General features: G+C 40.4%; 1 long non-coding RNA gene across 1 annotated transcript in view; it reads right to left on the minus strand.

Moving 5' to 3' along the window:
* Positions 1–10,109, minus strand: part of LOC135282344 (uncharacterized) — an 88,295-nt gene extending 78,186 nt beyond the window's left edge. Inside the window, exons 1-2 of the long non-coding RNA XR_010348562.1 lie at positions 9,923–10,109; positions 3,974–4,355 (exon numbers count right to left, since the gene is read on the minus strand). This is a non-coding gene — a long non-coding RNA (uncharacterized LOC135282344). The remainder of the gene's footprint in view (positions 1–3,973; positions 4,356–9,922) is intronic.
* Between the last annotated feature and the right edge of the window lie 2,971 nt (positions 10,110–13,080).

Consider the following 13,080-nt stretch of genomic DNA (forward strand, 5'->3'; position numbering starts at 1 on the left):
TACCTGTGCAAGAGACCTTTCACTCTGCACAGGTGTCCCTAAGTTGAGGATCTGCAGGCATGGATAGTTTAGAGAATGTTGACACCCTTAAAAACACTGCTTGTGTAAAATAGGGATGGGAGTTCAAGGTGAATTCAGCCCAACCTGCTGTTGTTACTGCTTCTTCTACGCTTTATATATTAGTGATGGGAGAAGAGAGGATGAAACATTGCATATGTATCTAAATATTGCCAATGCAGATGATGTCCATGTTTTCCTACATTTTATGTAGTTAAAATTCATTGCAGATGGAGAGTTATGCCAGATATAAGGACTTATTAAATGCAATATGAAGAGTACCCTCTCTTAATTCAGAAGAAAAGTAAACACTCAATTCAGATATCATCCCCATAAAATCCTGTTGTGGAGTCCATGCAGTCACCTGTATGTGCTTGTGGACTTCATAAATCTTCAAAACCAGCCTTGTGCTTAAATTATTCTTGATTTCTGCCCACCCCCATCCCTCTCTCTCCTAGTGGCTCTTCCCACTAACATTTAACTTCACCCACTGACATTATAGTCAATATTTCTACTGTTTGGAAAGAAAACATGTCTGGCAACTTAAAAGTCAAACCAGGAATTCTCCCAAATCATATAAATACTTATGGACCTGAAATCAATAATTATAGCAAGAAAAAATCTACCATTACTGGTTTTTGTAATTTCCATATTACTCTACTTTATCAAAAGCCACACACTAAGTGATCAAATTAATCTGAGGCATTTAGAGCAGGGACCATGTGGCAGCTTACAAAGCATTGGTTGTTCACAATAATTTGGACATGGCAAGTAGCCAAAGGACTGCTCACAAACATATGGTTATTTATTTCCACTAAACAGCCACTAATACAGCCTGTTTGCTACATTACTTGATAAATATAACAAGTTTCAAAACCAAAAAGGACCACAAGTGCACAGAGCAATTAATGAAAACAGCCCAAAGCATCTTGTAGAGCCACCAGCATCCTGAATCCCAGTGTGATTTGCTAAATTCTTTTCCACTATCACTCAACAGATCCCCAAAGACTGGCTCAAACTTAATGTACTGTAGCATGTTTGACTCCTTTGTTTAATCACATCTGAAATGGCACCTTCTGGAGTGACACATCAGCTGAAAGAGTTTAGCTGTTGTTCTGAAAACAGCATTGATCCATGTTTTGCTTTCAAGGCTGTGAGAGGTGCCTGTCTGAGTGAAGAAAAGGTGAGGGAGTGAAGTCCATGTAAGTGGTGATAAAAATGGGGTAGATTTCTTTTGGTGAGAAAGAAATTCACTTTAAAATGTATTTAATCATTTCAACTCTTCCCATGAATTTAGATTCTTTGCTCCTTGCCAAGCTCCACAAACCAAATCCTTAGTTGCCCATGGAATGTTTGAAGCCAAACAAAAGATTCAATTTTGAATGACAATTATACCAGCAGAAAATATTAAACAGAAATCTAAGTGTGGGTCTGCCTCATTATCCAGATCACACAGCCTCTGTTTACGGCTCCCAAAGCAATCCAGCAACTGCTGCTTCCCAGTCAGCCAGGGCTTTGAGGTGGATCCATCCAGACCTTTTCCTTGTCATTAGGAAGCCAAAGCCTCTTGTTTTCAGGATGCAGACTGGGCTGATTACACTTCTGTAACAGAAGACTAGAAAGCAAACCAGAAGAGATATAAAAAAGGTCACAAGCAGCAATTTCCCTCCTCCCAGCCATGTTCTCAGGGGAATTTCTCACTTCAAGACCTGGTGCTTGGTCCCATGGAGTCTCTGGGACCCTTCTCCTTCCATCCCCACAAACCCTGGGGTTGTAACTTCCCTTCCCTCCCTGCACCTCCATCAGCTGGTGCCACCCATCCTCCCCAACTCCCAGATCATCTGCTGCCTCCAAAATGCCCTCTCTGATCCAGGCCCAGCTTTCCCAAAGGAGGGTGACACACCGGCTGAGGGCAAACACAGCAGGTGCTTTTTACCACCGAGCCCAAAAATCTAGAAGGCAAAACCCACTAAATTCAACACATTTTATAGCTCAGTTTTCCTAAGACAGCAATGAAGGATGGGAGGGGAGGAGCCCACCCCTCTGCTGGGAAGCTTCTGGACCACCAGAGCAAGCTGTCATTTTTCTAAACACACAAATCTTAGGTGAGAGGAGCAGTTGTTGAATTCTGGTCTTAAATCAGAGTGACTCCCTCTGCTGGGATCTCACAGGGGATCATCAATAGCTCATCTGAGAGCGCTGTGCACAAATCATCCCCGTCCCAGGATCTGCTGTATGCTAATGAAGAGCCCTGACTTCTCTGCTCAGTTAGGCAAGATTAAGTGACAGGATTTACAATCAGAAAATGCAGCCAGGGGGTTCAGATTCTCAGGCTGCCAGAAGGATGCAGCAGCCACAGACTAATGTTTGAATTTGGCACTCAGGGAGGATAAATGTTTAAGGATAAACACAGGGAATAGGTTACAGAATATTTTCTCTGTATCTAGAATAACTATATGACCTACAATATCACAGCCATTTACTTCTTCAGTCTCTTACAGTACACAAATAACTGCTAAAAAAATAATGGCCAAATACTTTCTAATAAAACCAGATATTTTTTCTGTTAGACAACTAAAAAGTAACCCATGGTGAATTGGTGAGCAAGAGTATTCTTTTATCTTCTTCTAAAGGAAAATAAGTGAATGTCATTTAAATAGAATTTTATGAAGAATTCTGTTCTTGACTGAATGTATAGAAACAGAGCTTCCTCATAAATTGATCAATTTCCTGGGGTTTAAGCTCCACCAGCAATTTTACTGGAACTGACAAAACCTTATCCATGGTAGCAGAAATAATACTGTTAATTATACCAGAGAATAAGCTGTCATTTCAGAATTTGCATATACAGAAGGCTCATTAATAGTGATTTCGAACTTTCTTTACCAGCATTCTCTTAACAAGTGCCATATCTTTTGGAAATGAGGAAACAAAGCAAAAGAAGGGAGACACAGGACGTCTCATTTCCAGCCCTGAGCAAGGAACAAGACAACTTTGGCAGCAGCAGATAAATCTTCAGATCTTCAGGCTCCCACACTGGGGGATGTTATTACCCAGCTGTGGAAATAAATGGGCAACATCTGTGAGCATTGGACAGTGGACATGTGCCAAACCTTCACCAAAGTATGAGACATCCCAGAGAGGGAGAAGAAGAAAAAAGAAAGAAAAAAAAGAGAAATTTGGGATGCCAAATTGCCAATAATATTTGTAAAATAAACCAGTGTAGCAGACAGCAGGACTGCAGAGAGAATTCAAGGCACAGCCAGAACAGTCAGTGACCTTCCTAAATTATTCATAATGTGTCATTTGTTTGCAGCCTGAACACTTACTTGAAACTCACAATCAAGATTTGAATCCCACTTCTGGTTTTGGGTAAACAAAAACGATTTTTCCATGACCCATTGAGCCTAATTTGAATCAAGCTATGGAACTTGCCTAATTAACCCATTGGGTATTTTCCTGCACTCTCTTTAAACCACTATTGACGTTTGTTTTAGTGCAACCACACATGGGACCACCAATCAGACTCTTCTTCACTTGCAGAACATGCCAGATTAAAGCTCCAGTGGGGAAAAAACCAAATAATTCTCATTTCAGCAAAACATTTTTAATTCTTGGTAATACTGTACCTGAAGCTGATCTCTGAAAATCCCAACAATTCAATTTATTGTGTCAAAGCAATAGGAAAGGAGACAGTAAGGATCAGAAGAAATTAGGACATGCAAAAGTAAAGATGTTGTGTCCAGAGTTAAATAGCTTTGGGTACAAAGATCTGTACACCAAATATGAAAACAAAGGCAGCTCCAGGATGTCTTTAACACTTTCAGCCATCATCTTTTCTCCTTGGCTCCTTTTGAAAGAGTCTGGTATCAAACCCAGCATGGAAGCACTTCCATGGATAATTTTCTGTGCTTACCTTCCTCCTTCCTTGAGTTCAGCAGGTTTTTGGTTACCTTGCTGGCCTTGGGAGGTGCTGGATGGTGGGAAGCAGGCTCAGGTTGGAACTCAGAAGCCAACTTGTGCTGCTGCTGACTCCCCTCCCTGTCCCCAAGACTCCCAAACTCCAGAACCTCCCTGCAAACCAACCCAGCAGTGACTGATCATGATACAGCAGCACCCCTGGGTGTGATCAGGACCCTCAATAATCCAATTTCTTCAGAAAGCCAAATAATTTCTCAGTGTCCAAAGCCTTGTGACCCATCCGTGTTGCTGGGCAGCACTGGGTTCCAGCTGAATGTTTTCCACTTCCACCCAAGGCTGTTTTCCTTAAGATCCTGCAGCCCTTTCATGCAGAACTTCTGAAGACAAAGAGACTTTGTTAAGGAAAGCCTCAGTAGCTGATTCTGGTGACAGACTGCCCTAAATGTGAGGTGCTCTATTTGCAGTAAGGGAGCACACAAATACCTCAATCCTCCCTGTCCTTGGCAAGGATGGGCTCCAGCAGTTTTCCCACAATAAACATCCCCAACTCTTCAGCTAGTCAAAAATAATGAGTCTCCTTTCCCACCATCACGTGTTTGCATTTCTTTCCGTTCAGTATTACTGGAATATGTGACTGGAAAATATTGCAAATAACTTGAAGACTTTTTCCCCCTCTGAGATTTGTCAGTTTATACCTTTTTTCACTAATTATCAACTATTAGCATGTTCATGACTGTTTACTGAGATGCACATCTGACTTTCAAAACACAAATGCTGCACCAAACCCATACAGCATTTTATCACATCACGTTATAAGACAATTTGTTACCATTTCATTCTTTTATGCTAACTCCAAAATTCAATCCAAGGTTTCTCTGCCTTAAAAGGCACGATTAGTTTGAATTTCTGGAAGTGGGCTTTTTTCCATTATTCATATTTAAATTAAGTTCCCTTGAGATGGAAGAAAAGCAAGGAATTTTTATCAAGAGACTAATAATATAACCAGTGAAAAATCTGAGCATTTTTATATTGAATTTATAAATCATGCTAGCAGTAACCAAACTGTTTAAATAATACATAGAGTTTAACTATAACATACTTATTGGCATAAGTAATTTTAGTGCTTTTTAATGTAACAAATCACTCAGAAAATATTCTCAGTTAATCATTAGCATACTGAAGCCTAGAGAGAGGTGTAGATATATTGTTCCTTTGTAATTTGGTAGGAATGGCTGAGTGATAAAACCTCACACTGTGTGCCACTTGATTTAAAATTTCCTAAAGATGTTTGGGTACCCTGACAAAGTATCAATTTATCTCTGTGCTGTAAGCCACACTCTGGAGATGGAATAGCTTGTAATTAAACTCAGGAGCAGGGATTAATTAAAATATACATGTCTGAGAGTGCACAGATAGGTATTTGTGTTTATTACAGAAACAGTAAAAATACCCTCTAGCCCAGATATGTGTGAAATGAGCCTCTTCCTCCCCATCAGTATTTGATACTGGATTTATCACAGCAAGAGAACACAAAAGTGGTGCCTACACAGAATTACTGGGGGCAGTGGGGTTAGACTCTGGGGGTGTAACTCTGGGCTGTGGCTGAGTCAGGCAGTGCTGCTGGACACATTTCAAGGTCTCATTCTGCCGGTGATGCCTCATCCTGAGCTCTGAGCCACCCTTTGGCCACCCACCCCTTCCCAGCCCTTAGCAAGCAGCAGCTCTGTGACATTCAGAGGGGTTGGAGATTTTCTTGGTGGTGCCCCCTGTTCCCTCCTACAAAGGAGCCACCCGAGGGTCACACAGGGTCTGGGGAAGAGATTTCCTGAACAATCAGTGGAATCCACCCAGAGCATTCAGTGTGAGGAGGGACCAGAGCTCAGAGAGCCCAACCCAAACTCCATGGTCAGCCTCACCTAAGTGAGATGGCATTTTAATTACCAGGGGCCAAAACTGAGAAATTTGTGTCAAGCCACAGATCTAAACTTTCCCAGCCTACTATAGTAGTCAAAAGTTGAATTTTGTGCCGTTTTCCTGTTCCATCTCTCATTTCCATATTGGACATATTAATCTATTAATATTACCATCAATATTCACCCAACTTCAAGGCATTTCCCTTAAAATTTCAGGCGTACACTCTATTTTCTTGCTCTTTCAGTGACAAATTCCAATTCAACTGATGCAATTACTGTACTAGACAAGCACAGATCTTTGAGAAAATTACATTTTAGGGTTGTGGTTTTTTACTTTTGTAAAGTTGCTACATTGTTGAGCACCAGGTAATTTACCTACATCATTATGAGGCACATGAAATAACTCAAACCCCCGTGGGTATATTGGAAACCTCAGGTTTATCAGGACCAAGGTGCCAGGTTCATGTGCAAGTTTGCAGCAGGGCAAATACCCTAATTCATCACATTATGTAGCTTTTATGCTGCTGTATAAAATTAATTGGCTTACTCTGCTAGAGATGTTTTATGATGAGGTACTGTAATTAAGAGATCTGAGATGAAATAGAGGGTAGGAAAAAGCTGAAAACTGCCCGCTAGCTTCAGTTTATTTTTTATGACCAAACTACTTAGATTATCAATTAGCTTAAAAAGTCTGTTTCTTTTTCAGATGCTTAAATATTAAAAAGGGCAGAGTCCGTGAAAAAAATAGATTAAGGCTAAAACAAATGTCTTCCATATAAAAATGAAAAAGATTAGCACAGCCATTACAAAAATCACATAATTCATATGTCACAATTGCTGAAGATTATTTAACTACTGAAAATTGTCTTCACACATTTGGGCTCAGCAGAAAAGCAAGAGTAACTCCATTAAGGTCTTTCCTTAGAGCATTGCTTCCCCCTAAATAAAAATATCTCCAGAGAAGCAGGTGGGAATTACAAGACATACTTGGAGAGCAGAGTGGTTGCACCTCACCCAGGAATATGCCAAGATAGAGATCCACAGTTAAGGAGTTCCCAAATTAGTTCAAGAATCCATATTTCTTCAATATTTTAGTCTTTCTAGTGCATGTGATTTCAAATAAAGTGATGAGTCCCTAAAACATTCCTTTATAATCTGCTAAAAGGGAACGCTGGTTCTCTTTAGGAAATGTCACATGTAAGAACTCACTTAAAAACACAGATGTTTTATGGGAAATTCTATCTGATTGATTTCAGGCTGCTAATAACCCCAAATTGGGCTTTATTCTGCACTCATCTATAACTGTAGGGCACGCTGATGTCTAGCACATCTACCTGTGTACAAAATGACCATTTCTCTAGACTGTGATAACCTTTCCACTATGATTCCCTTCATCTGGTACCAAAAAAATGTAATTAATTTCCCTTATAAGTTCTAGTGGACAGGAATACTTATCTTGATTTTATTTTAAAGCACCAGGGACACCTGGGATGACTCACCAATAAATAACATTAAAACCTTAAGCTCACACGGTCAGCAGCACTGTGGGAACAGGAGGCAAAAGGGTGTTAGTGAAATTATTCCAACCCTTTCACCTCTCCCAGCTGAGACACCAATATTTTTATTGAAAAGCTATGTCATGCTTAAAAGACAAATCTTTCAGCTGTCATCTTTTCTCCTTGGCTAGAAAAGCCTATGGTTAGCAAGTGTGAATTTCCCCATCCTTCAAGTCACATCTACGGCTCCAGCAAGCCCAGGCACTTTGTCCAAGTTGCTCAACTGTCCTGTCTTAATTTCAGAGTGATTGGAGGATACACTCCAAATTTCTCAGGGGACTCTCATGACCTTGTTATATTAGTCCTTCAAATGGATATAATTTTTATTCTATGGTTCAGCAGACAGGGCTTCTATTCTCAGTTCTGTGATTATTTAAAAAACCAACAAAACAACACCAAAACCCAAAAACCACTGAGGGCCATGATTTTCCAAAACAGAGGCATTTAAGGAAGGCTTTAAGACTGGGTCAGTTCCTGAAAAAAGTGACCAAGAAACAGTCCCAGAATCTTCCTGCCACAAATGGGAGCTGAAGGAGGACACAGCAGTCTCATTTTCCTGGAGCATCTGCACTGCAGAGTGGAATGGGCTCTGAAATGCTCCAGGCAATGTGGCCACACATCCATCCCTCATCTGGATCCCTGTGCCCCTGAGGGGTGTGGGGGACAAGCCCTGCTGGACCCCAAAGTGTCCAGGGGCTCTGGAACTCTGGTGGCTTTTGCTGCCTGATCTGCTCTGGGGCAAACCTCTCATTTGTACAGATTATACATCAGGGCTGTTAATAAATCTTTCTTGGCTTGCCTTTGTAACAGAAGTGACCTGGAGAATGTGTTTTGGAGAGATGAAGCATCTACACCAAGTGTCTCTCAGCTCAGCTCTCTGAAGGCAATAGTCCAGCTAAATTCCCACAGTGAAATGAAATTCTAAGCCAGATTTTCAAAATGTTCTGTTTTGGTTTAACTCAATCCCCACTGAATTCAACAATAGACCCCCCAGTCTTAGTTTTAGGTCAACACCATTCCATTTCTTGCTGCATACTTTTCAAAACCTTGTACAAGTACTTCACTTAGAGATTTTGTCTCCAGGAACTGCATCTTAATATCAGGGGAAATTTCTGTTTAAAGGATAGGAGAGATGCTCTAAAGCCTTTCCTCTTCTGCCTTGTCTGCAAGCACACACACCCTGGGGACAGAGGATTTATTACAAGCTAAAGGAGAACATTTTTGTGGGTGCCCTTTGACAGGAGGTACCAGCACTACACTGCACAGGGACAAAATAACACAATTTAGGCTATTGTATTCTTGCAAAGGAGGAGGTTAAAGGGGAGATTGAGTTTTGGTTGCTCAGCTCAGAAGAAGGATTAGCAAGGGAATGTTGTTGATACTCACTGAACAATATCTACAGTGGCCTTTTGTGCTGTATTAATTTTCAGCAGCAGAACAGCAGCCAGGAGAAATTTAAGAGGGGAGCCCCAAATGGCTGGTACCTCTGTAAGGTGCAGGTGATTGCCCATGAGACATCACAGAAGTGCATTGCAATAAACACATTGATAGAAGATAAAGTAATAATAATATAAGTAACTGAGGACAAATCCGCTACACACGGTGCAATTTTTTTAAAAAACAATATTTTCTTGAGAGGTCTCATCTTGAAAACACAAGCAGTGGGCACAGCCCAAATTACTACTGATTGTTAAAACTCATGGCCAAAAAATACCAGAAGGGAAATGTAGTAAGATGCTTAAAAAGCTTAAGCAGAACACTTGTTTATGCATTTATCTCACTTCAAGAAATTAGATTTCTAAAATAGCTGCTATTGGCCATACAGTATTTTGCCTCTTCTGTTTCAGAAATTTAATTTGGTCCCATTCTTAAATATTCAGCATGCATGATGGTTCATTTCCTAATCTACCATGAAAGAAACTCAGAAAATGTTTATACTCATCTCTTTTTTTGTGGGAAGGGAGGCAATCACAGCTTTGCCTCTAACGTGGTTTCATGCTTTCCTTATAGGCATTATTAGATTAACCAGATAACTCTCAAACAAATTTTGCCACCAGTGATGATCCAAAGACATTTTCAATTATAACCTTTCAGTGTTGTGCATGTCATGATTACCACTTAGCAAATGGCAGAACCATGCAGTAAAAGCCTTCACTGAGGAAGTTTTCTCATATGGATTGAACACATTTTCACCAGAATTGATTCAAGGCACAGATTTGTCTGTGTCCTTTGTCTTTTGCTATTAGATAAAAACATCTTGTTTTGCTGCTATGTTTTCTGCTGTCAAGAAAACAGTATAGAATTCTTCTGAAGTACAGGAATAATATCAAGCAGATTATGCTACACTGACCTGGTGTTTTCCCCAGCAAGACCAGGAGCCAAGCTTCATGTTTTTCCCTCAGCAAAACAACCACTTTCCAAGTGTTCTGTGGTTGTTTTCCATGCTACTCCCAGCTCTTTGCACTTTTAAATTACCTGAATGGGTCTTGTGAACAAACTCAGCAGAAAAACTTGAATTTTCCTGCCAGCATGTTGGCCTCCTCACTTGAGGAGTTTAAGAGAGCTTGTGCTCAGGCTTTCCTGTTTTTATCTCCTACCAGGCACAGGCTGATCCCTCGATTGTTACCCAGCCTATTCCCACCTCTCTCCCTGAAAGGCTGGAGCTGTGGGTAAGCAGCTCTGCCTGATGGATTCTCATTAAGCTGCAGCTTTTGTGGAGGTTTGGCTGCAGCTGCATTTATCTCACACCTGAAAGGATCCTCTTCCTGTGAGACAGGTGGATTTTAAGCCTCATTTTTCTGTCTCCAGCGCTTTCACTCACTTGCTAAAATCTTGTAGCAGCTGATGTAAGTTGTTTAGAGCAGTCATCAAACAGAGGGGTCTGCAAAGAGCTTAAAAACACAGGGATGGGTGTGGGAAGGTGCAGGGAGATCTAAATCCTCTTTGGTGCCAATGGAATTTGAGGGCTCTTGGTAGATAGCAGAATCTGGTTCCTGGCAGGTCAGACTGGGAACACAATACTCTGCACCCTGGAACAGGTGAAAACAAATTCCCTGCCTGGCTTGCATGGCTTCAGCCTGTATTTTAGGCAAAACCCAGCAATTAATTATTTTCTTCAGAGCTATAAAGCAAGGCAAGCCAGTGTTCCTTGCCTGGACCCCAGTGACATCCTGTAAGAAATCAGAATTTATCCACAAAGCACTTTTTTTTTTTCTTTTCTCTTTATAGCTCCCACAAGCAAACAAGGAAAAAGAATGGGACAAAATGCAAGCAATAAATGGATGTTTGAATTTTAGCTTATGAACAGAAAGCACAGTGCCAACAAGCAAACATCATCTGTAGCTATTTGACTTTTTTTTTGCAATATTCTTGCAAAAGTTTAGCAGGTCCTCTGACTTTAAACGTTTGAGAAACACAGAGTTCAGCTGTTATTCCTGGAGTTGTGATGGTCTCAGAGAATTCAAACAGCCTTTTTGCAGTTGTGGGCTGTAATTATCACCCTACTGCTCTCACAGCACAATGAGGACACCCCCATTTGAAAGGTGGTTCTGGCATCTTTGGGTTTCCATCTTTTAAAGAGGGGTGGATTCCCAGGAGGTGGAAAAATCCTTTCCCCTGTAAAACAAACATTAATTGGAGTCGTCATAAAGCTCCATGACCCAGCTGAAGCTGGAAGTGGTCTCAGGGATCAAGGCCACAAATTTGCGAAGCATTATGAATATGCCTTATTTTATGAAATGATGGTATTTCCCTTTGGCTTCAAGGGAAATATTCACTGTATAAAATCACACAGATGTCTAAATCTGAGCTGGACATGTTCCCAAAAGCTGAACAAAGGAGCCAAGAAGATGGACCAATTGTACAGCAGAGAATACACCATTCTAAAAAGCAGAAAAAGATAATTTTGTAAGAAAATACTTTTTTCATCTAGAATTTAAGAATGAATAGCATCTAACTATTTAGATACTCTGCAGAATGATAGGTTTTTACCTTGTTCACCCAAACCTGTTTGCTGCATTTTTCAGAAGTGATCTAAAAAATTTGCAATGCCTTTTTGCTCCTTTTCCCAGTTTATCACCAGGGATAGATGGGATATGATAAAGAATAATTGCTTGCATATAAAGTGCACAATTTCAAATTCTAGGCTTTATTTTGGGGTTACAAGTTGTACCTCCATCTGCGCATGAATTGCTGGTGCAAATATTAACATTTGAATGGGAAATGACCTGATTTATGAGCATGTGCCAGGCTGCCAGCTCTGCAAGTGCTAAATCCATATCCTCTTTTCGAAGGGTAGGCAAATTTGCTGAAGCTGTATCTCAGCCAGGATAAAAACATTTTCCTTAAATGTCTCTAACCACTGATGGTGAGGTGCAATTCCAAAAGGCTGGAGATGGCTTATTCTAGAGTAGAAATAACAGAGATTCGGTGCACTGGTAAAATTTTTTAAGCAAAATTTTGGCATTTACATTACAGATCAAGAAGTGTCTGAGGCTTGTACATGAGACAGTCCTGTGATGATTTAAGTTGTGCTAGAAAAGCATTATCAGTGTACCAGAGAGTTGTCACAAATATGTAAAATTACCAAGGAGAGAACACAACCTGTATTCAAAGTTTTACTATTACAGGCAGATAGTATAAACTCTTCTATAAATCCCTTTCTAATTAAACGTTCAAAGAAAAAAGTAATTACTAAGCACATTTATCCAAACTTATTAAGATTATTTATATGTTTGTTTCAAATATTACATTAAGAAATGTTGACAGTTTTCCAATTAATAAATTAAAGCCTGCCAATATAAACAAGCAAAAGGAAACAAAAGACAAGATTATGAGAAATCGTTTCCATAGCTCCTGAGCACCTTTTAGAAGAGAATAAAGGCTATTATTGAACAGTCAATCTGCACTGACTCAGAGCAAGGAAAAAAGGGATGAACATCTCTTTTCTACTGGTTTGATATCCCCCGTGTGTTTTGGGGTTTCTTTTCCTTTTTACTAAACTATTTAACCTTGGCAGAACAGCCAAGAACAGAAAGGCTGAGACAAAGCTTTATTTTACTGCACATAAATTTAGGAAGCAATGATAATTGTTGCCAGCTTTCATCATTTCAAGTTTTTTGAGAGCCATCTGATACATGTTATTAATAGTCCTTAGGAGGGGTATGTTCACCCCAGCCCAGCATAACCCTAAAATGAGCAATCACCATCCTGCTCACACACAGACAGCTCTGAAACGTAAGACCCCATGGATTGAGATCTTTTGTGCTGAACCAGGCTCACTGAACTGCCAGGGGAAGCAGAGGGGAAATGTCCCTCCAGTTGGAGCAGGAAGGCATTGCTCAACCAGCCAAATATACAGGTACTGCTTTCACAGAATTCACAGAATCACCAGGTCAGAAGAGACCGTCAAAATCATCGAGTCCAACACCCCAACACCCCAACTAAACCCTGGCACCCAGTGCCACATCCAGGCTTTGTTAAACACATCAGGGATGCTGACTCCACCACCTCCCCGGGCAGCCATTCCAAAACTTTATCACCCTTTCTATAAAAACCTTTTCTTAATATCCAACCTGTATTTCCCTTTGATCTGATGGATTCGTGTGCCCCCAAATAAATGGGATGTAGCAATG

This window comes from Passer domesticus, chromosome 16 (assembly GCF_036417665.1).
Source record: "Passer domesticus isolate bPasDom1 chromosome 16, bPasDom1.hap1, whole genome shotgun sequence".
Lineage (NCBI taxonomy): Eukaryota > Metazoa > Chordata > Aves > Passeriformes > Passeridae > Passer > Passer domesticus.